This window comes from Rhinopithecus roxellana, chromosome 16, assembly GCF_007565055.1.
Source record: "Rhinopithecus roxellana isolate Shanxi Qingling chromosome 16, ASM756505v1, whole genome shotgun sequence".
NCBI classification, from domain to species: domain Eukaryota; kingdom Metazoa; phylum Chordata; class Mammalia; order Primates; family Cercopithecidae; genus Rhinopithecus; species Rhinopithecus roxellana.
Window position 1 is genome coordinate 85669485 of NC_044564.1, and position 27296 is coordinate 85696780.

General features: G+C 43.2%; 1 long non-coding RNA gene across 1 annotated transcript; it reads left to right on the forward strand.

The window, feature by feature from the left end:
* The first annotated feature begins 163 nt into the window (after positions 1–163).
* LOC115893918 lies at positions 164–27296 on the forward strand. Its single transcript, XR_004053943.1, has 4 exons — positions 164–912; positions 4416–4507; positions 24022–24137; positions 26930–27296. It is a non-coding gene; the product is annotated as an uncharacterized LOC115893918 (long non-coding RNA).

Consider the following 27296-nt stretch of genomic DNA (forward strand, 5'->3'; position numbering starts at 1 on the left):
ACACTTAAGAAAAAAATCACCAGCCTGGACAACCTGGGGAGGCCCCGTCTCTACAAAAAAATTAAAAAATTAGCCGAGTGTGGTGGCGCGCACCCGTGGTTCCAGCTACTCTGGAGGCTGAGGCAGGATTGCTTAGGCCCAGGAGTTCCAGGCTGCAGTGAGCTATGAACGTGCCACTGCACTCCAGCCTGGGCCACAGAGCAAGACCCTGTTTCAAATAAAATAAAAGAAGTTACCGAAATACAGATGTGCAATTTTTATTCCTTAGCCTAGTCTCATCTCTGCTGCGTTTGACTACTGTTCACATATTAATTCCACCAAAATTTAAGTTCCTCCTCTGTGGCAGGGAAGCGCCCTTAACAGAAGCTGGGGAAACAACCAGGAACAAGACAGATGCTGTGCCTACCCTCCTGGGGATTACTTTCGAGTTGAGAAAGGAGATATTAAATGGAGAAGGAAAATAAGTTGCTGAGAAATTAAAGGAAGACAGGTGACCTTTTGATTTGAGATGTCAAGAAAGTGCCCTCTGAAGAGGTTCAGTAAACTGAGAAGAAGCCAGCTCTGTGGAGATATCAGGAAAGAACAGCCAACAGAAGGATCTACATGTGAGCAAGCAACAGGGAAGGAGAAGAATGTGGCGCCTTGAAGAAAGTGAGAAAGTGGGTCATGGGAAGCACGGAGGAGGAGATCAACAAGGCCAGGAGAATCCCCATCATGCACAGACTCTCTGGGACCCTGTGAGGGATACGGAGTTTATTCCAAGTGTAATGGGAAACTAGTGAAGAGTTTTCAACACGTGAGTGACAGGATCTCGTTTCGTAACATCACCCTGCTTGCTGCTGTGTATACATGGAACTTTTGAGAAACAATTTAAAAAGATGCAAAGAGAAGAGGTGCTTTTGCAATGAGCAGGTAAGAAATGATAGAGATGGACAAATTTCAGGAATAATTCTGAGGTAGATGTGACAGACTTGGGGATGAGTTTAGATAAGGGAGATAAGGAAAAGTGTGAAAAATGGTTCTTAAATTTGCGACCTAAGCAAATAGCTGGATCATATAGCTAAAACAAGGTTTGTTTCTCCTCCTTTCAAACCTGATTCCTTTGCTTCTTTGTTTCCAAGTCAGTCCTCTAGGTTCTCTCACCTCTCTATCATTCCTCAGTTTCTATCACTGGCCTCCACTTTCCCTTTTCCTGAGCTTTTTTCCAGTGGCTTTCTTATGCTACATCAGAGGGTGCAGACCCCAAAGCCTACAGCAGCTGGGCAGTTAACACAAAGGAGTGAAGCCCAGGGATAGAGACTGTGGTGATCTGGAGCTCATGGTCCCTACCACAGCTCTGTTGATTTTTGGCAACAAGGAATGCTCATCCAGTGATGTCAGATCCTCTCTTTAAAAGACAATCGAGGGCCAGGTGCGGTGACTCACGCCTGTAATCCTAGCATTTTGGAAGGCGGAGGCAGGTGGATCACCTAAGGTCGAGAGTTCAAGACCACCCTGGCCAACATGGTGAAACCCTGTCTCTACTAAAAATACAAAAATTAGCTGAACGTGGTGGCACACGCCTGTAATCCCAGCTATTTGGGAGGCTGAGGCAGGAGAATCGTTTGAACACAGAGGTGAAGCTTGCAGTGAGCTGAGATCGTGCCATTGCATTCCAGCCTGGGCGACAGGGCAAGACTCTATCTCAAAAAAAAAAAAAAAAAATCATATTGAAATATCCAGATTCCACTTAAACATCCAGCTAGCATTTAAAAACCTAAACTCATCTTCTATTCCCACCCCCAAACCTGACCTACTCTTGTATTTTTGTCTGAGTTAATAGCATCAGTTATCCACGCAGTCACCCAATTCTGAAATCCAGGATCATCCTAGACTTGTCCCTCTTTGTCATCCCACAGTCCAATCAGTATTTATCACACCTGCTCATCACCTCCATCCTTAGTAACTCTTGCACTTGCCCAAGGCTTCGTCTTTCTTGGGGAACCTCAGTCTTCTCGCTTATAAAATGAGAAGATTGAACTAGATGATTCCTACAATGTATTCGTTTCTGTCTTTATAGCCACCAAACATGTCAGAATAGTTGCCTGGAATTTGGGGTTTTATCTCATTGGGTTTTTGGTGGTGTTATTTTGCCTGGCTATTGTAATGCCAAGGATATTGTGACCAGGTTGACAGGGAAAACTGGACTTGATAGAAATAAATACAAAATGAAATTAACAGTGGCCAAAACTGAGCACAATTTCATTATAAAATTAAAACTGACTGAACAATAACTGCTGATTGGTAACATTGAAAACTGGAAAAATTGAGAAAAACAGACATGGTAAAACTTGTCACTTATTTAAAACTGATGAAAAAATCAATCAAATTTTTTGGACAAGATTTAGATCTACAAAGTTTGAGCAGAAAAACAATTGGTCTTGGTTAATTAACCACAAAAGAAAACTCATAATGTCAGAAACTCTAATGACTATAATTTGTCATGAAGACGAAAAATAATGCTAAATTGTAACTTCAATGGGAAGCTTACATGTAAAAGAACTGTAAATGATTCCAGTGAAAATAATTCCAGTAAAGTAGAAAAATGAGAAACAGTTATATAAATGTTATATAACAGTTTGTATGTAATATAAAATTTAAAACATAAAATATTAAAATGAGTTTTTTATAAATTTACAAAATGAAATTTGCTCCAGGACATGCTTTTGTTGATGCAAATCATTGATGCAAATATAATTTTGATTTAAATGTTTGTGTTCATATATACAAAATCAGCACCTCACGGAGTCAAAGTGACATGAGTCAACATCTTGTATTCATTTGGTTACTCCTGAGAATACTAAGTGTTCCACTTGCAAAACTTATATTGATGAGTATTCATGTCACAAGCAGAGATATACCCCTCAGGTCTGTTCTTAGGGATATGTACTCCCTTGTGGATATGATTCTCATTAATGGGCTGAGATACGATTCTCATTAATGATGTTTTTTCCCTCTGATGCTGTCAGCTCCATGAAATCTGCTCATATCCTCATTGAGATTTAGTGCATTGGATTAAAGTTCAAAAGAATTTCTGACAGAATTAGCTCAGATGAACTAAGTTCAACAGAGGAGAGGATGACAGAGATTGCCGGCTGGTCCTCAATATCCAGTTGTTGTTGTTTTGCTGTTGTTGTTTCGTCATACTGGACCCTTCACATTCTAGGTAATAGAATATCTTTATCTAATTCTAACCTGGCCACCCAGAAGACCAGAAGAAAGAACATTTTTCAGCCTCCCTTTCAGCTAGCTGTGGCCCTGTGACTATGCACTGGGTAACGGCTGTAAGAGAAAGTATCATGTAGCAAGGTGTGGCAACCATCCTTACCAAACAGATAAGACAAAAGTTTGTCTTCTTTTCTTTCCATCTCCCTTCTTTTTGATTGAAATGCAGATGCATTGGCTTGTCTAAGTAGCCATTTTAGATCATAATTCAACCCTCAGATCATTGGAGGAAAGCAGCAAGATAGAGTTGGGTCCCTGAGGACTTTGTGGACAGAGCTACCACATAAGTTGCACTTTAAGCAAGATAAATAAGCTGCTCTTTCATTTAAGTCACTTTATTTTGGGTGTGTGTCTTCCACCAAATCTAATTCTAACTGAATCTAACTGAGGACTAGAAGTCAAAAGAAGAATATACAGTGAAGACATTTGCAGATTTCACCCAGACTGAAACTGTCTTTGCAAAGATTATGACAGTGGGAGAAATCTAGCATGGCTGGCTCCATCTTGATTGCAGCCTCAAAGGCTGGCTGTCTTCGCGCACTCCTGGGTGTAGGCCAAGCTAACCATGGGAGGAATTCATAGTTTAGCTTTGAAGCAAAGATGGTAACAGTCCCTCCCTCAAAGTCCTCAGCCTTCCAAAGTGCTGAGATTACAGTCGTGAGCCACCGCGCCCCACCACATCATAATTATTTTTGACTCTGCCACTATCTATATGACTCTAGCAACTCACTCGACTTCTCTGAGCTTACATTTTTCTCATGTGTAATGAGAGAATGTCTCTAAATGATTTTATGGAGTGTGAGAGGGTTGAAAATTTCAAATTTCTACTCTTATAACTACTCCTATATACAAAACATAGTTGCATAAGCCTTTAAGCTCTTAGAAGAATTTCCTTAAGGATAAGGAAATTTGTCTAAAGCCTGTCTGCCAGGTTTCTGACTCACTTAAATGTACACGATAGTCTGGCCACGTGATATGGTTTGGCTCTGTATTCCCACCCAGATCTCATCTCAAATTGTAATCGCCACGTGTGGAGGGAGGGAGGTGACTGGCAGAGCAGCATGAAGGGAAACCGCCCCCCGTGCTGATCGTGAATGAGTTCTCACGAGATCTGCTGGTTTTATGAGCGTTTGACAGTTCCTGCTTCACAGGTTCTCTTTCCTGCTGAGTTGTGAAGAAGGTGCCTGCTTCCTCTTGCACGTGATTGTTAAGTTTCCTGAGGCCTCCCCAGCCCTGCAGAACTGTGAGTCAATTACACCTCCTTCCTTTATAAATTACCCAGTCTCGAGTATTTCTTTATAGCAGTGTGAAAATGGGCTAATACCCCACATCACATATCATACCAAAGGGAGTGAGCCTGTTCAAACCTCACTTCGGTTTGCATGTCATTATCTCCTACAATGGGAACTGTTGCAAAAAAAACTTCTCTCCAAAACTCACTGTGGGTTGATGAGAGACAAGTGGGATGAATGTGTCAAAACAGAAATGCAGGATTTGAAATATTTGCGAGTTTCTGGGAGAAAAATCCTACTAGAGTAGGATGGGCGGTAAATGAAAGTCGAATACAGCCATGAGCTCCAAGTCATCTCAGTGACTTGGTCAAAACGGGTTGGAGAGATTACTGTAGGTTTTAGATATAGCCATACAGCAGTTTGGGCTACAGGTTCTATCACTGTGGAGAGTATTGGTGGCTGATGCGAGAAGTAAACAAGGAGAAAAACCTGGCTCAAAGGGACGAGTCATTTCCAAGGGCACTGAGACTGAAAATGATGTTCTTTTTACTAAAAAGTAAAAAAAATAGACATAAGGAGATGTCAACGTATTATTGCCGAAGAGGATGGAATGTCATGATTCCTAGGGAGAAAGAAAGTGGTCTTCACAGTGAAATCTTTGTTTATGCTTGGGAAGGAGGCAACAACAATTTTCAGAGGATTTGATGAAATTAAACACCAGGGGCCGGGCCGGTGGCTCAGGCCTGAATCCCAGCACTTCGGGAGGCCGAGGTGGGCAGATCACAAGGTCAAGAGATGAAGCCCATCCTGGCCAACATGGTGAAACCCCGTCTCTACTAAAAATACAAACATTAGCTGGGCATGGTGGCACATGTCTGTAGTCCCAGCTACTCAGGAGACTGAGGCGGAAGAATCGCTTGAACCCGGGAGGCAGAGGTTGCAGTGAGCTGGGATCGCGCCACTGTACTCCAGCCTGGCGACAGAGCGAGACTCCGTCTCAAAAATAAAAAAAGAAAGTAAACACTAGAGTGGTTCAGCCGTGGGTGGCACAAAGCCTCTGGCTTCCGGGAAAAAGAATCTAGTCCCTTTACCCCAATCTCTGGTCTATCTTTTCTTCTCTAACACTAGTGAGCTTTGTGAGAATGAGTGTTTGTAAGATTTAGCATTAACATATTCTTGCTAATTACATGTGTATCGTTACATTTTTTTTTTCCAGCAACTTTGAGTGCTGCTATGTATTAGGTATATTTCTGGGCTCTGGGGACACAAAGATGAAAAAAATGCGTCCCTGACATCAACAAACTCCAGTCTACTGAGGAAATAAAAGTAGTTTATTACATTAGCAATCAGAGCCCTAGACTTTGCCCTATATAGGTACCAAATTGCAAAGCTAGGACGGCAAGAAGAGAAAAAGCAACCAAGAAATGGAGATAAAACTGGGGAGGGGAGATGGATGTTGAGAAACCAAGAAGGCTGGAAACAAAGTAGAGTAGATGAGGTCAAAGGGAGATAGATGGCCTGGGATATCCCTAGGATAGTCTTTCTGGTGGGCAGAATGGGAGAGGGAAATGTGGATTTGCTAGCTTCAGACTAACATGGAACAGCCGGCCTCGACACTGGGCACTGCCTTGCCTCTTGAAGGTGCTCAGTGCATATTTATCTATTCATTGAAAGAATGGGCAAATGAAACATGAGACTCGGTCAGTCGCGGTGGCTCACGCCTGTAATTCCAGCACTTTGGGAGGCCCATGCAAGTGGATCACCTGAGGTCAGGAGTTCAAGACCAGCCAGGCCAACATGGTGAAACCCTGTCTCTACTGAAAATACAAAAGAATCAACCGGGCATGGTGACATGGGCCTGTAGTCCCAGCTACTCGGGAGGCTGAGGCAGGAGAATCACTTAAACCCAGGAGTTGGAGGTTGCAGTAAGCCAAGATCGTGCCACTGCATGCCATCCTGGGCAACAGAGTGAGACTCCATCTCAAAAAAAACGAAGCAGCAGCAGCAGCATAAGACTCCTGTATGACTTCTGTTCTCATGTTCTTGGGAGACAGAAAAGCAGACACATGAAAAGAAAAATGTTTCCCACGGGTGGAACTAATGGGAAGCTTTTTCTATCTAAACCTAGACATTGAGCCAGTACAGAACAGTATAATTTTTCACCCAACCACAAACCCAACAGCACAGCTTTGGGAAGACCCAAGCAAAACTGTCTTTGGTGGGCCCCTTCACAAGGGACTGAGTCCCAGCAACACGGGCACTTACCTTACAGGAGGAATCCTCCTGGACATACTTGTGCAAATGAAAGCACGTTGTCCTGACCACCAATGGCAGTGTTGGAAACAGACAAGATTGGGGTACATTTGCCCACTAGAAGCCCAGTGATTTCACAAACAGTAGCAAAAACTTGCTGTTTGTCCCAAGCTAGAGAGATATTACTCCTAAGAACCTGTGGGATTCATCTGGACTGAGGCTTTTCAAAAGTCACTGAACTTTTCTAATTCCATCACTGCCAGTAACAGCAATGTTTTGTTTTGTTTTGTTTTGTTTTGAGATGGAGTCTCACTCTGTTACCGAGGCTGGAGTGCAGTGGCGCGATCTTGGCTCACTGCAACCTTCGCCTCCTGGGTTCAAGCAATTCTCCTACCTTACCCTCCTGAGTAGCTGGGACTATAGGCACGCACCACCACACCTGGCTAATTTTTTTTACTTTTGGTAGAGACAGGGTTTCACCATATTGGCCAGGCTGGTCTCGAATTCCTGATCTTGTGATCTACCCACCTCGGCCTTCCAAAGTGCTGGGATTACAGGCGTGAGCCACCACGCCCAGCCACAGCAATGTTTTAAAGATTCTGACTCTAATCCCTACTTAAAATATAAACACTTCCATACAAGGATTGAAAAATGCTCATCTCTTGTCTTACAAAAGGTTACCACTGGTTGGATGTTTGTATTAGTTGAGACTCTGGTTTCAAAAATCATGTAAGTTAAAAATGGGAAATTATTATAAAAATGCAGCGATGACTCAGAGACCAAGAGCGGGAATGCAGCTGGGTCAGAGGAACCCTGGGAGCCTGCAGCACTCTCTTTTCTCCTTCTCTGTCTTCTACTTTCAGGCATTTCTGCTTCACTATCCTTTCTTCCTAGATGGACTTTCCTTGAATCTATAGCCATGCATTGGGCAAAGATAGTTATCTCAGAATCCCCAAGTTTATATCTCTTCCTTCTAGAGGGTACCAGATCTCTTAATTCCAATTCCAAATTACTGAGAGAGAAGGAATATATTTAAGACCATTTTAGGTCAAGTGTCTACCCCTAATTCAATCAACTATGGCCCGGGGGCAGGTCACGTGACACAACTTTGGCTTCTGAGTACCTTTCTTTAGAAGGGAGTGGAGGAGAGGGTGTTTCCTAAGTCTGATATTTTATTGCCAGGAGCATGAAAATACCCCATCCAGCAGATGAAGCACATTCTCATGCTCATCCTGCAGAATTTCTGGGTACCTGGTGGCATCTCCTGTGGCAATATGAGAATGCAGGCTGATGGAAAGGACAGCGATACATCTCAGCAGCTTCACAGTATCACTGCCTCCTTCCCTCTCCCACATTCCTGGAAAAGCTTAAAGTCTGCAGATTACCAGATGGGTCCCCAAGTTAAATTCCTGCATACTCCCTGGGTGTGTATAGCTGCGCCATTTGGTGCAAGAATGACTCTAGCAAAATAGTTTCAGTGAAGTTTCTTGTGCCAAGCCCTATTTTACTATTGTTGCCAGAAAAGTAATGTGATGACTTACTTCATAAAGAGGCATTGAGATTAGAGTGGGGGCTACTTATATGTTCTTTGTCCTGAACTTTGGTTTCTTTTATTTTTTTATTTATTTATTTTTTATTTTTTATTTATTTTTGAGACGGAAACTCGCTGTGTCCCCCAGGCTGGAGTGCAGTGGCCGGATCTCAGCTCACTGCAAGCTCCGCCTCCCGGCTTCATGCCATTCTCCTGCCTCCGCCTCCAAGTAGCTGGGACTACAGGCGCCGCCACCGCACCCGGCTAGTTTTTTGTATTTTTTTAGTAGAGACGGGGTTTCACTGTGTTAGCCAGGATGGTCTCGATCTCCTGACCTTGTGATCCGCCCGTCTCGGCCTCCCAAAGTGCGGGGATGACAGGCTTGAGCCACCGCGCCCGGCCTTGGTTTCTTTTAAATCATTAAAACCTAATTTGAGGGGAAAGCATCTTTTATTCTCAAGAAATGAAAAGATAAAATTAGTCGAGGAGAATTATAAGCATCCCCTCTTTCTGTATTTACCTCTAGCCTTTTCAGAGGAAGGAGCCCTCTGATAAAGTTGCGTGTGGGATGAGATGAACATTCCCCAACATTCTCATCACCAGTGTTTGTATCTTTTTTAAAATCATGTAGCTCCTTATTGCCAACTGAGTTTTAGAGAGCAGGAGTCTCACTGTGAAGTCACCCTGGAGAGGCCCTTGGGAGATTCTTTTGAACACAGAAAAAAAAAAACCATTTATGTGTTTCTCCGGAATGTCTCCAATTTTCCATCAGTGCTTTTGGTTTTTGTTCAGAGAACCTGTTAGTACAGTTCTGTATTTTCTTTTGAATGAATTCAAAGAAGAGCAGACATTACTAAATCATTTCATTGATGGAAATGTACCCAGAAAAGGTGTGTGGCCAAAGAGCCAGTGGCCATGACATCTTTGAGGAGAAGTAACATCTGTAAAGATAATACATATGTAAGAGGAATTTCAAGCATTAAACAATGTCTTCCTACATGAATAATGAATGAATAAGGATATGATTATGGAACTACTTTTGATGCAATAATTAAGGCAGAATAAATGGTTTTTCCTCATGCTAGAGAAGTGAATAAGGACTTGTCTTCTTTCCCCTTCCAAAGAAGTCTTCATATTCTGTGTGCTTGTTCCCTAGCCTAGGAATGGATTTTGGGTTGAAAAGCTAAAGCGTAAGGCAGCTGGAAATCAGCTGTCTACCATGCAACAAGGAGAATGGATGACGGGACGATGGGAGTAGTAATGGGGTCGAGGCGTAGCTGGCCAAGCAGGGAGAGCAGTGGAAACCTTATCCTACAGGGGGGCGATGACAGCAGTGGAAGGTCAGATCAGCCTGTGGAAATGAGGGCTGAGGAGCATTCCAAGAGGGATAACGTATGCAAAGATCCTGTGGCCTATAGATGCATGGTACATACAAGGAACTTACATAAGAGAGGAGGAGCAAAGCAGGACAGAAGGTTTGCAGGACCAGGCTCTACAGAGTCTGTTAGCTGGTGTTAAAGATGCTGGTCTTTTTCTTGAGAACAATGAGTTTGAAGCAGGGCAATGAGACAATCCTATTTGCCTCACAGGCATTTTAGCTTTATAAATGATGGATCATGATTTCTACTGTATACAGCAATTCAATAAAGAAGGTACAAAGCAGCCTCATGGAAATAGCTTGGAGGAAGCTCAGCAGCCCTATCATCGTTGTCAGTCACCCCAGATGAGCATACATTGTTTCCCCAGACAAAAAGAGCAGTGCAGCTATTGTGGAAAGGCAGCTTCTGCACAAGCCCTTAAGCACTCCATCCCAACACCTGGCCCCACCCATATTCCCCTAGGCCCCGGGAGGTCACCTCCAGACAGTCTTCTTATGTGCCCACCAGCTTCCTGTTTACCGCTGCGTAAGGACATTCTCTGGCCACTGGCATCCGTTTGACCTGTGCAGAGAGGTTTCATCTCATAGAAGTGACACTCAGCCAAGAAGGACGGGAGTTGGGAGATTAAGCCCAGCTTCCTCGCCCCTCTCTCAAATGACTCTGAGTTATTTTTCACAAAATCTCTCAGAGGGTCCCCAGCAGCATGGAGCCTCGATTGCCCACAGAAGTAACCTGACCATTAATTTACCCTTTGTTGCTTTTTCTCCCTTCCCTACACATATTCCCTAACTCTCTCTTAGTGCTTCCTGGGTCAACTTCTATATAAATTACTTGCACCTAAATTCTTGTCTCAGAGTCTGCTTTTGGGAGGACCCAAACCAAGACAGCTCTTAAGCAATACAGTCTACTGCCTCTCTTGATAGACACTGGAAATTTTCCCAAAAAATTCCCCCTGCCCTTTTTTTTTTTTTTTTTTTTTTTTTTTTTTTGAGTCAGAGCCTCACTCTGTTGCCCAGGCTGGAGTGCAGTGGTGCAATATTGGCTCACTGCAGTCTCGACCTGCTGGGCTCAAGCAAAACTCCCACCTCAGCCTCCCAAATAGCTGGGACTAGAGGCACACACTACCACACCCAGTTCATATTTTGTATTTTTTGTAGAGATAGGGTCTCGTCATGTTGCCCAGGCTGGTCTCAAACTCCTGGGCTCACCAATCTGCCCACTGGGATTATAGGCATGAGCCACTGCACCTGCCTATATTCCCTTATTATCACATCAATTTAACGAGCATTTGATGAGTACATGGCCCTGTACCTGTAGGTACAAAGGAGCAACTTATGACACCTGTTTGGTCCATGACTTTGGTTAGAAGGTAAGAACTCCAAAGAGTGAAAAAGGAATAAATGGCTGGGCACAGTGGCTTACGCCTGTAATCCCAGCACTTTGGGAGGCGGAGGCAGGTGGATCACGAGGTCAGAAGTTTGAGACGATCCTGGCCAACATGGTGAATCCCTGTCTCTACTAAAAATACAAAAATTAGTCAGGTGTGGTGGTAGCGCCTATAGTCCCAGCTACTGGGGAGGCTGAGGCAGGAAAATCACTTGAATCCAGGAGGCAGAGGTTGCAGTGAGCCAAGATCGCTCCACTGCACTCCAGCCTGGGTGACAGAGCGAGACTCCGTCTCAAAAGAAAAAAAAAGAAAAGAAAAAGGAAGAAATGATGGAAAGAGAAAAACAGTTTTGTATGTAGGTGGCCCTATGCAGGGTTATAATAGAGCAATAGCACTTATATCCTAAAATATTGCTCTTCACTCTTATTCCAGGATATTAAATGTCTCCAACAGGGAAAATAATGTCATGCCATTAAGAATTAATAATATACATGTTTTGATGACATTACCCTATTAATTCTAGTTCTATCTTGGTTGAACACAAATGCTGTTCAGTGTTTGGATGATTTATCAAGACATGAAGTAAAGCTTTGCCAAATCTCTAGCTACAGTCATAAATAATTTTAACATCTTTCATTTCACATTTTCAGTTTAAAAGGCTGAGGCAGGAGAATCGCTTGAACCTGGGAGGCGGAGGTTGCAGTGAGCTGAGATTGCGCCACTGCGCTCCAGCCTGGGCGACAGAGTGAGACTCTGTTTAAAAAAACAAATGCCATAATATTGGCAAACTTCTCATGGGTGAACTTTATGCCTCAGATTATATATATATTATATATATAATATATATTATATATTTTATATTTTATATATATATAATCCAATTGAAAATGGGCAAAATATCTAAATAGACATTTTTCAAAAGAAGACATACAAATGGCCAACAGAAATATGAAAAAAATGCTCAATGTCATTAATCAGAGAAATGCAAATCAAAAGTGCAATATATATTATATATTCTGTATTATATAATATAGAATGTATATTCTATGTTCTATATTACATTGTATATGTTATATATAATATATATAATGTATTATATATATATATATATATATTTTTTTTTTTTTTTTTGAGACAGAGTCTCACTCTGTCACCCAGGCTGGAGTGTAGCGGCACAATCTCAACCCACTGCAAGTTCCACTTCCCAGTTTCACACCATTCTCCTGCCTCAGCCTCCCGAGTAGCTGGGACTATAGCACCCGCCACCTCGCCCAGCTAATTTTTTGTATATTTTTTTAGTAGAGACGGGGTTTCACCGTGTTAGCCAGGATGGTCTCAATCTCCTGACCTCATGATCCGCCCACCTCGGCCTCCCAAAGTGCTGGGATTACAGGCGTGAGCCACCATGACCAGCCACCTCAAATTATATTTTGAGCATGAACTCGAATCTTTAAAAGTGGCATACATTTCATGGCTTTTTAAAAAGTGTAAGTCCCTAAATCTAAGACCTGAAACTATGAAACTGCTAAAAGAAAACGCTGGAGGAACTCTTAGGACGTTGGTCTGTCTGGTCAGAGGTGTCTTGAGTAATACCTCCGAAGTACAGGCGACCAAGCAGAAGTGGACAGATGGGATCACATTGAGCTAAACAGCTTCTGCACAGCATAGGAGACAATCAACAAAGTGAAGAGACAACCCGCAGAATGGGGGAAATCATTTGCAAACTACCCATCTGACAAGGAATTAAAAACCAGAATATGTGAAGAGCTAAAACCACTCAATAGGGAAAAAAAATCAAATAATCCAATTTAAAATGGGCAAAATATCTGGACTTTTTCAAAAGAAGACATACAAATGGCCAACAGAAATATGAAAAAAATGCTCAATGTCATTAATCAGAGAAATGCAAATCAAAACTGCAATGAGATACTATCTTACCCCAGTTAAAATGGCTTGTACTCAAAAGACAAAAAATAACAAATGCTGTCCGGGATATGGAGGAAAGGGAACCCTCACTGTACACTGTTGGTGGGAATGTAAATTAGTATAGCTACTATGGAGAACAGTATGAAACTCCTCATGAAATTAATAGGGCTACCATATGATCCAGCAGTCCCACTGTTAGGTATATGCCCAAAAGAAAGGAAATCAGTATATCAAAGAGATGTCTGCACTATCATGTTTACTGCAGTGCTATTCACAATAGCCAGGATTTGGAATCAACCTAAGTGTCCATCAGCACATAAGTGGGTAAAGAAAACTAGGTACATAGGGCCGGGCGCGGTGGCTTAAGCCTGTAATCCCAGCACTTTTGGAGGCCGAGGCGGGCAGATCACGAGGTCAGGAGATTGAGATCATACTGGCTAACACGGTGAAACCCTGACTCTACTAAAAATACAAAAAAATTAGCCGGGCGAGGTGGCGGGTGCTTGTAGTCCCAGCTACTCGGGAGGCTGAGGCAGGAGAATACCGTGAACCCAGGAGGCGGAGCTTGCAGTGAGCCGAGACTGTGCCACTGCACTCCAGCAGCTTGGGTGACAAAGTGAGACTCCGTCTCAAAAAAAAAAAAAAAAATGCAGGGTTTTTTTTTTTTAAATTGTAAACCATATAAATTAGAGACTAACATTTCTCAATTTACATTGTTCTTTCCATGAACTTTTTCTGATATTTTATTCTTTTGACAATACAATAATGCTTTTAATAGTTACAAAAACAATCCACCCGTCTTCCACTGTGAAGCTGCCTGAGAAAAGTAACCATTTTCCTTTCTCCTTCACCCACATAACAGCATGCTTATGAGTCAGTACTTAATTTTTTAACGGCTTTATCAAGATATAACTAACATGCAATAAACTGAAAATATGTGAAGTGTAAAATTTTATATTTTTTGATATTGTATACACCTGTGATGTCCCATCACCACCTCAGACAGTTTTTTATGTCCCTTGGTAATCCCTTTCTCACACCCCTCCGACTCCCTAGGAAACCACTGATATTTTCTGGCACTGTTGGTTAAGTGTGAATTTTCTAGAATTTCATATAAATGGAATGCTGAAATATGTATTTATTCTTGGTCTTACTTATTTGACAGCATAATTATTCTGAGGTTTGTCCATGTTGTAGGATATACCAATGGTGTGTTCTTTTTCATTGCTAAGTGGAATTCCATTGTATGGAGGTACAATAATTTGTTTGTCTATTCACCTATTGATGGACATTTGGTTTTTTTCCTGTTTTTAGCTATTAGAAATAAAACTTTTTATGCATAAATATTTGTGTGGACATATTTTCATTTCTCTTTGGTAAATACCTTGGAGTTGAATGGCTGGATATGTGTTTAACTTTGTAAGGAACTGCCAGACTTTTCCAAAGGGGTCGGACGTTTTTAAATGCCCGGCAACAGTGTGTAAGAGTTCTAATTCCTCCACATCCTCACTAGCATTTGCTAGGGCCAGTCTTTTACATTTCAGCCATTTTAATAAGCATGTTGTGATATCATCAGTGATTTTAATTTGCCTGTCCATAATACAAACGGTATGTAGCATCTTTTCAAGCCTTATTTGTGCACATGGTATATGTGCAATCCATATTGCACACATGGTATATGTGCAATCCACTCTGGTGAAGTATTTGTTGAAATCTTTCATCCATATTATTTGAGTTGTTTTCTTATTACTGAGTTTTGAGAATTCTTTAAGGATTCTATATATAAGTCTTTAATCACATATATGCTTTGAAAATATCTCTCCAGTATTTGTCTTTTTATTGATGTATTTTATTTTATTTCTTTTTTTTTCCCCCCGACATGGAGTCTTGCTCTGTCGCCCAGGCTGGAGTGCAGTGGCACCATCTCAGCTCACTGCAACCTCCACCTCCCGGGTTCAATCAATTCTCCCACCTCAGCCTCCCGGGTTCAATCAATTCTCCCACCTCAGCCTCCCAGGTAGCTGGGATTACAGGTGAGTGCCACCACGCCCAGCTAATTTTTTGTATTTTTAATAGAGATGGGGTTTCACCATGCTGGTCTTGAACGCCTGACCTCGTGATCCACCCACCTTGGTCTCCCAAAGTGCTGGGATTACAGGTGTGAGTGCCTGGCCTTGTCTTTTTATTAATCTAAAATATTTTTCAAAGAACATTAGTTTGGCTGGGCACAGCAGCTTATGCCTGTAATCCCAGCACTTTGGGAGGCCAAAGTGGGAGGACCACTTCAGCCTAGGAGTTTGAGATCAGCCTGGGCAACATAGTGAGACTCCATCTATACAAATAAAAAACAGATTAGCTAGTGCGGTGGCACACACCTGTAGTCCTGGCTACTCAAGACGCTGAGGTGGGAGGATCACTTGAGCCCAGGAGGTTGAGGCTACAGTGAACCCTGATCGCACCACTGTACTCCAGCTTGGATGATAAAGCAAGACCCTGTCTCAAAACAAACAAGGAGCTTGGCTGCATGAGTTCTTAATTTTGGTAAAGTCCAGTTTATCAATTTTTTTCTCTTATGACTCATCCTTTTGGGGTTGTATCTAAGGAATCTTTAACCCATGGTGACAAAAATTTTCTCCTATGCCTTTTTCTGGAAACATTATAATTTTAGGTATCACATTTACATCTATAATACATTTGAAGTTAATTTGTGTAAAGGAAGATGGTCAGCAGCAGGCGGCTGTGTAAGGCAGACAGCAAATCAACCACCCCACCGAAAACAAGATGGATGGAGGTGGAGAACTGGAAACTCTGCCGAGGGTGACCAAGCCCTGCTTCTGGTTTGAGAAAATCTCATTTATGTTCCAAGTGGATGCTGAGGCAATATAAAATTATAGTTTTTCATTACAGAAAGGAAATGTACCCAGCCTACACAGCCTGGCTCTGCAGTGAGTACACATATGGCCATAACGATGTGGGTGCTTGGTTACTGATTTCACTAAAAGTAGTAGTAAAACTCCAAAGGGAGAATGAGAATAGTTAAAGGACTAAATCTTCTTTCTTCTTCTGTCAGAAGAAACTCAATATGTAATGCCAAAAATTGAGAAACCGAGGCCTAGCAGCAAGAGATGTCTTGTGAGTGATAGGAAGAGAACTCCAAGGAGGGCGCCCTCTGCTGGCTCCTTGGCTCTAGGTACTGAGTGGACCTAGGGGATCAGGAGGGAGCGTCCAGAAGCCAGCTGTGTTTCATTGTCAGCCTTTCAGTATTGTTTGATTTTATTTTAACAATATATGTGCTATTTTGCTTAAAATAAAAAAAATAGATTTGGAAATACAGGTATTCTTATCAGAATTTCATAGTTGTTTTTTTTTTTTTAAGTAAAGTTGAGCCTTTTTTGTTCAATAGTCTAGTGAAGGACAGAGCTAAATGAGGCTTTTCAAGATGATTCAATCAACTAAGTATAGAAAATGGTCCTTTAATTAATTGACAAACTGTTGGAATTAGAAACGTCACATAGCCCCACAAGTAGGGTTGCCAGACTTAGCAAATAAAAATAAGTATGTCCCATGCAATACTTGAGATACTTATACTTTAAAAAGTATTTGTTACTTCTCTGAAATTCAAATTTAACTTGGCAGCCTAAATTTTTGCTAGCAACCCTACCCCAAAAATAGTGGGAGTCATGAAAATTGCTAGAATGGGACATAATGGAGAATGAGAAGTGGAAGATTTTTCATTTACCCATCCTAGACGAAGGTGGCCCAGTGTTGATCTCAAGGTATTTCTGAGTGAGATCCCAGTGTCAAGGTACGTTTTTTCCTTTGTTCACTCCAGTCGTCCATGCCTCCCATAACCAGTTATGGCAAGTGCATTTGTAGTAGAAAGTGGTCAAGTTGCAATCATGGAAAATGAATGTTGGCCTCCTAGGAAGATAATGAACAATTTTTAAGGGCTAAACCATAGAGCAATCAGAAATGGAACAAGCGTGCATTTCTGTTACTTTTACTTAATCCCAAAAGTGCAGTGTTGTGTGCATTCCTGAACGGGAGAAACTTAGGTCTGCAGTTTTATGTTTATCGTTTAGTTGTGACCCTTGCATCAGATTCTACTCATTTTTTTAGTATCGTTATAGAAAATTTTAAACATGTGCAAAAGTAGATGAAATAGTTAAATGAACCTCCACATATTCATCACCCAGCTTCAACAACAGTCAATCTATGGCCAGTCTTGTTTCATCTATACTCTTTAATTCTCTCTGGCTATCTTGAAGCGAATTTCAGACATCATCTCATTTTGTGTCTAAATATTTCAGCATGTATTTCTAACATACAAGGATTCCCCTTTAAAACATAACTATAATACCTTCATCATACACTCCAAAATCAACAATAATTCCAAAAAAGCATTTAAATAAAACTTGCTAGGCCAGTCGCGGTGGTTCACGTCTATAATCCCCACACTTTGGGAGGCTGAGGCGGGTGACTCACCTGAGGTCAGGGGTTCCAGACCAGCCTGGTCAACATGGTGAAGCCCCGTCTCTACTAAAAATACAAAAAGCAACGACCTGGTGGCACGTGCCTGTAATCCCAGCTACTCGGGAGGCTGAGGCGGGAGAATCGCTTGAACCCAGGAGGTGGAGGTTGCAGTGAGCCGAGATCACGCCATTGCACTCTAGTCTGGAAAACAAAACGAGACTCCGTCTCAAAAAAAAAAAAAAAAAAAAAAAGAAAAGAATAAATAAAACTTGCTAGATGAAACAGAAATGATGATGTCACAGGATTCTAGCCAACACAAAACTTTCCGGTATTGAACAATGTGGACCAGTTTAAGTGCCATCATGGTACCACTTCAGAGAAGGTAAATTCAAACACTTCAATAAAGTATTAAAACAGCTTGCCATTTTCCAAGGAGCTATTAATGTTGTTCATTCATTCATTTATGGATCCAACAGATGTTGACTGAATATATACTATATCTTGTTAAGCACAGGATACAAAGATCCACAGGATCTTCCCTTTGCCCTGAAGGCATTGTGAAACAAACAGGTTTACATTTGAGTACCTGGAATTCAAAGCAGAAGGAATTAGCCACAGATAAGGGTCCAAGTAGAAGTAGCAATTGAAAAACATTCGAAAGGGTGTGCCTGTATCCCAAGGTCAGCAGTGAAGGGCATTTCACTGGAGGCATCAGCATGAACAAAAGCATAAAGAAGACAAAATGGCCAGGCATGGTGGCTCACTCCTGTAATCCCAGCGCTTTGGGAAGCCAAGGCAGGTGGATCAGCTGAGGTCAGGAGTTCGAGACCAGCGTGGCCAACGTGGTGAAACCCCATTTCTACTAAAAGTACAAAAATTAGTCAGGAGTGGTGGCAGGCGGCTGTAGTCTCAGCTACTTAGGAGGCTGATGCAGGAAATCGCTTGAACCTGGGTGGTAGAGGTTGCAGTGAGCCGAGATCACGCCACCTCACTCTAGCCTGGATGACAGAGAGACTCTCAAAAAAAAAAAAAAAGAAGACAAAATATCCTAAATGACTCATTCTTCAAGAGCGAAGATGGACTGGACGCCGTGGCTCACGCCTGTAATCCCAGCACTTTGGGAGGCCCAGGTGGACAGATCGCAAGGTGAGGAGATTGAGACCATCCTGGCTAACACGGTGAAATCCTGTCTCTACTAAAAACACACACACACAAAAAAAAAATTAGCCGGGCATGGTGTCACATGCCTGTCATCCCAGCTACTCGGGAGGCTGAGGCAGGAGAATTGCTTGAACCTGGGAGGCAGAGGTTGCAGTGAGCCAAGATCGCGCCACTGCACACCAGCCTGGGCGACAGAGTGAGACTCCATCTCAAAAAAAAAAAAAAAAAAAAAAAAGACTGAAGATGATGCCTTCCTTATCTTTGTACATCATGTGCCCTGGCCTGTGACACTTAGTCCAGAGACTGATGCACAGTGAGGCTTCAATTAATCTTTATTCATGAAATGAATGTAAAATGTACCTTTTACCCAGTAATAATTCTCAGCCCATCCTAAAACTCCTCCATCATACTGTACTGTTTTCATACACAAAGACAGCCCCAGAGCTCCTGCAGCTTCCATCAGAAAGACATTACCACTGAATTTTTTTACAACAAGGAATTGTGCTGAATGTTTTTGGAAAGATGCTGCCTCCCTTATGCTCTGCTTCTTTTCATGTGCCTAAGTGGTTAGTTGCTGAATTTTTGCTGGTCTCCTTTATTAGTTTAAACCATAACCAGAGCGTCTGTGGTCCCTCAGTAATCATGACCTGCCCATGGGCCTTGTAATGAGCAGATATGAGATTTGCTTCACTGACCATTTTCTCTAAGAATAAAAGCCAGAGTAAAGCTTTACTAACTACATGATTAAAATTTATTGCCACTGAAAGGATTTTTCTCATGTGTGCGTGCGTGTGTGTGTGTGTGTGTGCGCATGTAAGACAGAGAGAGCGTTGGATGAACTCTAAATTAAAACTTAAATAGCTCTCTGTACCCTTCTGAGTAAGATTTAGTTCTATCTATTCCACAAGAGAGAAGGTCTGCATATTTGCCAGCCGGCCAGCAGTGTAGCAAGCGTATGTGGAGTTATTTTCCATATCGTTGTGTTTATTTATATAGGCCCAATTAGACCCTTTTAAAGGCTTAACTTAGTGTGGCTGCTGCAGACAGCTAGTTTACACCAAGACCTTCTTGGCAAGACTTGAAAGCAAACAGTAAATAGCGTAAACAATTGTATGTGATTATACGCTGCTAAATAATGTGCATCTGGGATGACAAACCAAACTTATTAAACAGACAACAAATAGCTGAGGTAAATATCGAATATGTTAACTCTACAAAACACAGAACTGGATCTCGTCAAAGCGTTATTAACGCGGCACAGCTGGATTAGAATGAAAGAGCCATTTAGACTTAAAAGCAGGGGATCTCCAAGTTAGAAAGTCTGGATTCTGTTCCCGTCTCCATCACTAATTCACTAAGTGACACTGATTATTACTTTGATTTTTGCCTGCATTTTCCCATCAATAGAAAGGGAATTTCAGGCCTGTTCCTGAGAGCTGGGGAGAATGGTTGCCAGATGCCTTCCCAGGAAGGGAACAAAACGAAAGAGAGCCGCTGTCTGGACGCCTCCTGCCTTGCCCTGCAGTCTCCCAGACTCTCATGCCCCTGGAACAGAGTCGGCCTGGGCAAACATTGGTGAGGAGATGACAGTTGAAAGTCAGGTCACCACTGTGACTGTGGCCAGCTTTGGGGACTCGGCTTCCGTATGGGGAGGTTAGAGACGGATGACCAGCTCTGCTTCTGACAGCATGGCGGCAGGGGAGGGAAGCGGGGACCCACCAGAGACGTTTGGGACCATACATGATTATGAGCATCTTTCAGTCGCCTCCCACTGAACTTGATTCTAATAGAACTTGCTTTAAAGCAAAGCATTGCCAATCAGTTCTTGTTGTCTACCTCGTACACAGGGTTCCCACTATTCTCTAGACAGAAATTTTCAACTTAGCTGCAAAGAAGAATCACCCAAGGATATGCTTTAAATCCTAATACCCAGGCTGCACTCCCAGCCTGGGAGTGGGATCAAAGCTCCAGTATTTTTTTTTGAGTCCCCTGGGTGGTTACAAAGTGCAACCAGGGTTGAGAGGAACTGAATTACTGGTCTAAATCACTGACCATGATTTAAAGGAGCGGTGCTGCTTTTTTTTTTTTTTTTTTTTTTTTTGAAATGGAGTCTGACTCTGTCACCCAGGCTGGAGTGCAGGGGCGCGATCTTGGCTCACTGCAAGCTCCACCTCACGGGTTCACACCATTCTCCTGCCTCAGCCTCCCGAGTAGCTGGGACTACAGGCGCCCACCACCATGCCCGGCTAATTTTTTTGTATTTTTTTTTTAGTAGAGACGGGGTTTCACCGTGTTAGCCACGATGATCTTGATCTCCTGACCTCGTGATCCGCCCGCCTCGGCCTCCCAAAGTGCTGGGATTACGGGCGTGAGCCCCTGCGCCCGGCCGGCAGCGGTGCTCCTTAACCTTGAGGATGCACTTGAATCACCCGTGGTGATTTAAATGTCACGTCTGCCTTGGCTCCACCCAGGCAATATGTTTCCAAATAGATCTCAAATACAACATTTGTATTAATTAAGGTCACCAGCATCTCTTTCCTCCACCTCTGCAACAGGGTCTCTATTTCTCTGGCACCCAGAATGAGCCTTTGGAGCATAAATCTGGTCATTTATTGCCCTTCTCTCAATCCTTCAATGGCTCACGCCTGTAATCCCAGCACTTTGGGAGGCCAAGGCGGGCAGATCACCTGAGGTAAGGAGTTCAAGACCAGCCTGGCCAACATGGTGAAACCTCGTCTCTACTAAAAATACAAAAAAAAAAAAAAAAGTGGCTGGGCATGGTGGTGGGGCACCTGTAATCCCAGCTACTCAGGAGGCTGAGGAAGGAGAACCTCTGGAACCCAGGAGGCAGAGGTTCCAGTGAGCCGAGATCGCGCTACTGCATTCCAGCCTGGGCAACAGAGTGAGACTCCGTTTAAAAAAAAAAAAAAAAAAAAAAAAAGACAAGGAGACAAGGAGTTGGAGCAAGGAAGGCGACTTTATTTCCGAGAGCCAGCAAGCCGAGAAGATGGAGGACCAATATGCTGAAGAACCACCTTAAGTCCAAATTTCAGGCCCTTTTCATGTTGAGGGCAGAGGGAAGAGGAGGGGCTTGCGATCAAGAGGTGAGCAATGACTGCAGACATTTGGGTTCCAGCGAGGGTCCAGGAAGGCTGGGAGTTTCTTTGTCCTTGTCAGGTCACAATGCTCCTATAAACCTTTAACAAAACATCGTTGTTTACGCACGTCCCCTTTAATCCCAGAGTTAGTTTGAAAAACTCCATGATGGCTGTTTTTGCATTTTATCTCAGCACTCTAAAATTATCCTCGCCCACATGCAGAAATGGGTAAAGGGCCCGTTAAACGACAGTGCAGTGAGTTATGTTCTGCTCTTTCACCGCTGCGTTCCCGGACTTGCCAAGCGCGTGTTCATCCTGGGGTCTTTGGACTTGCTGTCCGTCTCTCTGTCTGGAAGATTTCCTTCCAGAGCCACACATGGAAGGAATGCCCCTCACTGAATGCCTTTCTTGATGATGCCCATCTCAAATTTCCCTCTGTCCCCTTGCCCTGCTCTATTCTCTTTCACAGCTTTTACCATTACCAGAAACCAGGTTACTTGCTAGTATATCTATTTATTGTCCATTTTCCCCCAGAGAACAGAAACTCCATGAGGGCTAGGACTTTGTTTGCCTTGTACCAGAATACCTGGACTAGTGCCTGGCACACAATTGGCACTCAGGACCTAGTGAATGAATGGACAAGTCGATGTCGCCTACTCCCATTTCGCTTTCACGCTCAAACATGTAACTAGGAGGCTATCCCAGAAAGAGGCTTTTTGGGGTCAGCCAGGTTTCTCAAATAGAGCAACCTGGGGCCGGGCGCGGGGGCTCACGCCTGTCATCCCAGCACTTCGGGAGGCCGAGGCAGGCAGATCACAAAGTCAGGAGATCGAGACCATCCTGGCTAACACGTTGAAACCCCGTCTCTACTAAAAATACAAAAAAATTAGCCAGGCATGGTGGCAGGTACCTGTAGTCCCAGCTACTCGGGAGGCTGAGGCAGGAGAATGGCTTGAACAGGGAAGGCGGAGCTTGCAGTGAGCCGAGATCCAGCCTGAGCTACAGAGTGAGACTCCATCTCAAAATAAATAAATAAATTAATATTAATAATAAATAAAATAAAGCAACCTGTGAAAGCATTTTGCTCTCACTTATTTGACTGTCTCTCATTTAAAACTTGAATTTTCCTAGATCTCACCAGTTCTTGAATACATTCAGTCATAAAAAAAATCAATAAAATTGTCTTTTTTTTTTTTTTTGAGACGGAGTCTCGCTCTGTCGCCCAGGCTGGAGTGCAGTGGCGCGATCTCGGCTCACTGCAAGCTCCGCCTCCCGGGTTCACGCCATTCTCCTGCCTCAGCCTCCCGAGTAGCTGGGACTACAGGCACCACCACCGCGCCTGGCTAGTTTTTTGTATTTTTAGTAGAGACGGGGTTTCACCATGTTAGCCAGGATGGTCTTGATCTCCTGACCTCGTTATCCACCCGCCTCGGCCTCCCAAAGTGCTGGAATTACAGGCTTGAGCCACCACGCCCAACCTAAAATTGTCTTTTTGTTGGAAAAGAGTGATTGTTCCAAATTAGGGCTGTAAGACTTAGCAAATAAAAACATAAGATATCCAATGAAATTTGAATCTCATATAAACAATAATTCTTTAGTATCAGTATATCCAATGCAATACTTGGGACATATGCTAAATAAATGCTGCTTATGTGAAATTCAAATTGAACTGGGCACCCTGTATTTTATCTGACAATCTTAACACAAAATGAAATGAAATTTGTTTTGGTACAGGAGAAGGTATGAAGTCAGATAACCTAGGTTTGAATCTTAGCCACTTGATAGTTATATAAACTCTGGGAAGTTATTTCACTTTGTCAAGCTGTAGTTTCTCCACCTCTAAACCGATTAGATAGTAATACCGGCTTTGTATGGTTATTGAAAAGATTAAATTTTTTTTTTAAGATAGTGTCTCGCTGTGTCACCCAGGCTGGAGTGCAGTGGTGTGATCAGGGATCACTGCAGCCTCCACCTCCTGGGTTCAAGCGATCCTCCCACCTCAGCCTCCCAAGTGGCTGGGACTGCAGGCATGTGCCACTACACCAGACTAGTTTTTGTATTTTTAGTAGAGACAGGGTTTTGCCGTGTTGCCAAAACTGTTCTCAAACTCATGAGCTCAAGTGATCCACCTGCCTTGGCCTCTACCAAAGTGCTGGGATTACAAGCTTGTGTCACCATAGACGGCTGAAGATTAAATTTTTAAAAACTAACTAAATCATTTCGTATAGCACCTGGCCACAATCAGGACAAATATGATTCTCATCAGTATTATTAAATGTAGAGTGAACAATCATCGATCATCTTCTTTTGTCTAAAGCTGGACAAGTCTGACGCAGAAAGCTGGACAAGTCTGACGCAGCCGGGGACAGCTGGTCATTTTAAAAGCTCCCTGGAAAAAGTCGCTGGTGCCATATGACTGACTGACTTCAAGCTGTAAGTAATGTATGAGGATTGTTTTCTATCAGTTATCAAAAAATGTCAGGTTGCAATGGAAGTTTTCCAGTCTGTATTTCAAAATGAACATTCATTTTGCTATTGACCCCAGACACATTTAGCTCCCCATTACTGTAAGGTGTGTTTTCGTCCTGTGTTTTTAGAAAATCATTCAAATGGCACTGTCAGTGTTGATTAATACTTTTTTTTTTTTTTTTGAGATGGAGTCTCGCTCTGTCACCCAGGCTGGAGTGCAGTGGCGCCATCTCGGCTCACTGCAAGCTCCGCCTCCCGAGTTCACGCCATTCTCCTGCCTCAGCCTCCCCAGTAGCTGGGACTACAGGTGCCTGCCACCTCGCCCCACTAATAATTTGTAGTTTTAGTAGAGACAGGGTTTCACCGTGTTGGCCAGGATGGTCTCAATCTCCTGACCTCGTGATCCACCTGCCTCAGCCTCCCAAAGTGCTGGGATTACAGGCGTGAGTCACTGCGCCCAGCCGATTAATACATCTTTTTAACATTAACAATCAAAATGGGGCATTTGACTGCCATATGATTCTGTGCATTTGTAGTTCAGTTCTTTGTTCTGGGCATCCAGAAGAAAAAGCTATTAAGAAACAACTTGTTTCAGCCAGGCGCAGTGGTTTACGCCTGTAATCCCAACACTTTTCGAGGCCAAGGTGGGTGGATCACCTGAGGTCAGGAGTTCAAGACCAACCTGGCTAACATGGTGAAATCTCATCTCTACTAAAAATACAAAAATTAGCCATGTGTGGTGGCGCATGCCTGTAATCCCAGCAACTACTCAAGAGGCTGAGGCAGAAGAATCCCTTGAACCCAGGAGGCGGAGGTTGCAGTGAGCCGAGATCACACCACTGCAGCAGTCCAGCCTGGGTGACAGAGCGAGATTCAAAAAAAAAAAAAACAAAAACAAAAACAAAAGAAAGAAAACAACTTGTTTCTTGTTTCACAGTTAAAATGGCGCTAAGTTATTCAAGTGCAATTGTTGAACGCAAGGTTCAAAAAGGTTATATCCTAAACCTCTTAAGCAGGAGAAATGAAAAGGATGCTCTCGAATACTCTGTCAATCCAATAGCTGCCCCTGCCTCAACCAAAGAGGTGGTACTTCATAGAGTGCTGAATACAGCCCCTTGGCATCCCTGGGGTTTTGCCCAGTGACCAACAGTAACAGAGTCATTGCGCAGTGTCTGGGTACTGGATTTTACCTCTCAGAACTAGTCTCATCCACACAAAGCACGGAAGACTTGGCCAAGGCATAGGACAGCATCTTGGCCATGTAATGGCAAGAGTGTGAGCAACAGAAGATGGGAAGCAGAAGGGAGGTGGAAGGAAGGTGGCAACAAGCCCCGGTGAGCCAGTATCCTCGTCTCAGAAAGGGAGAGAGTTCTAGAAGGAGAACTAGAGGTTCAGGCATGTTATTTATTACAATAATATTCAAGTGTAGTATATTATTTGTAGCTACAAAGATAACCAGTAGAGGATCTTCTGATTATCACCTACCTGTCAAGCACTAGGAGACGTGAGAAGAAGAGATGAGATACCCAAAACTAAACTAAAACAACATTTTTCTTACCAGAGTTGGTAAACAGTCAAGAAATTGAGGTTGAGTGAGGTGGTTCACACCTATAATCTCAGCACTTTAGGAGGCTGGGGCAGGAGGATTGCTTGAGCCCAAGAGTTTGAGACCAGCTAGGACAATGTGGCAAGACCCTAAAAAAAGTATAAAATACAGGGTGTGGTGGCATGAACCTGCAGTCCTAGCTACTCTGAGGCTGAGGTTGGAGGATCCCCTTGATCTCAGGAGGTCAAGGCTGCAGTGAACTGTGATCACACCACTGCAATTCCCCCTGGGTGATAGGGCGAGACCCTGTCCCAAAGAGAGAGAGCAAAAAGGGAGGGAGGGTGAGAGGGAGGGAGGGAGGGAGGAAGGAATGAAGGAAGGGAGGGAGGGAGGGAGGGAGGAAGGGAGGGAGGAAGGGAGGAAGTAACAGAGGGAGGGAGGGAGGGAGGGAAGAATGGAGGGAGGAAGGGAGGGAGGGAGGAAGGAAGGAAGGAAGGAAAGAAGGGAGGGAGGGAGGGAGGAAGGGAGGAAGGAACAGAGGGAGGGAGGGAGGGAAGAAGGGAGGGAGGAAGGAAGGAATTGAGAAATAAGTATGTAAGTATAGAGATGAGTTGGAAACCACCCAGGAGGACTGAGTATAGACTTTTGTTGTTGCTGCTGGTACTGGTTAGACTGAAGAGGGGGAGGGGAGGCCGCTGATTTCATCAAGGACTGCTGAGCCTAACTTACTGGCATGTGCACCACTGCTTTGATTTAAAAACCAATGGGCCGGGCGCGGTGGCTCACGCCTGTTATCCCAGCACTTTGGGAGGCTGAGGCGGACAGATCACAAGGTCAGGAGTTTGAGACCAGCCTGACCAACACGGTGAAACTAAAAATAAAAAAAAATTAGCTGGGCATGGTGGTGGGCCCCTGTAATCCCAGTTACTCAGGAGGCTGAGGCAGGAGAATCGCTTGAACCCAGGAGGTGGAGGTTGCAATGAGTTGAGATCACGCCCCTGCCTTCCAGCCTGGACGACAGAGTGAGACTCTGTCTGAAAAAAAATAAAGAAAATAAATAGAAACCAATGAAAAGATAGTGCTATTGTGATACAAAGATGTAGTCATCTTCCTCTTTCTAGGCAAAAGTAGGTAATATTCTTAGTGTTATTTGTTTGGTGAGCCTTCAGAAAATCACTTAGAATTGCTTATACTTATTTTGTGCTTCAAGGGCCTTAGAAATTACTTGGAAAAATTCAGACTGCTAAGCAAAGAGATATTCTAGATATGGAATGAGAGGAAGAAAGAGAAGAAGGTAAGTCCAAGATTGCTTTCTTGATGCCCCCAGTAGCGAACATAGTACCCATTAGCTTTAAATTCCAAAAGCTTTAGTACTGACCCCAGTTCTAGGTACACATGGGAAATGCGTTCTGCCACCTTTCCTCAGGGCTTCTGGCCTCCTAGGTTCCTGTTCTCTGCCTCTCTATACCTAGGGCTTGTTTACCTGGCACTAAACAATTTACCATTTTTCATTTCACTTCACTTTCCATCTGATTTAAATTTTTCAAACATGCAACATTATCTTCAATAGATCATTT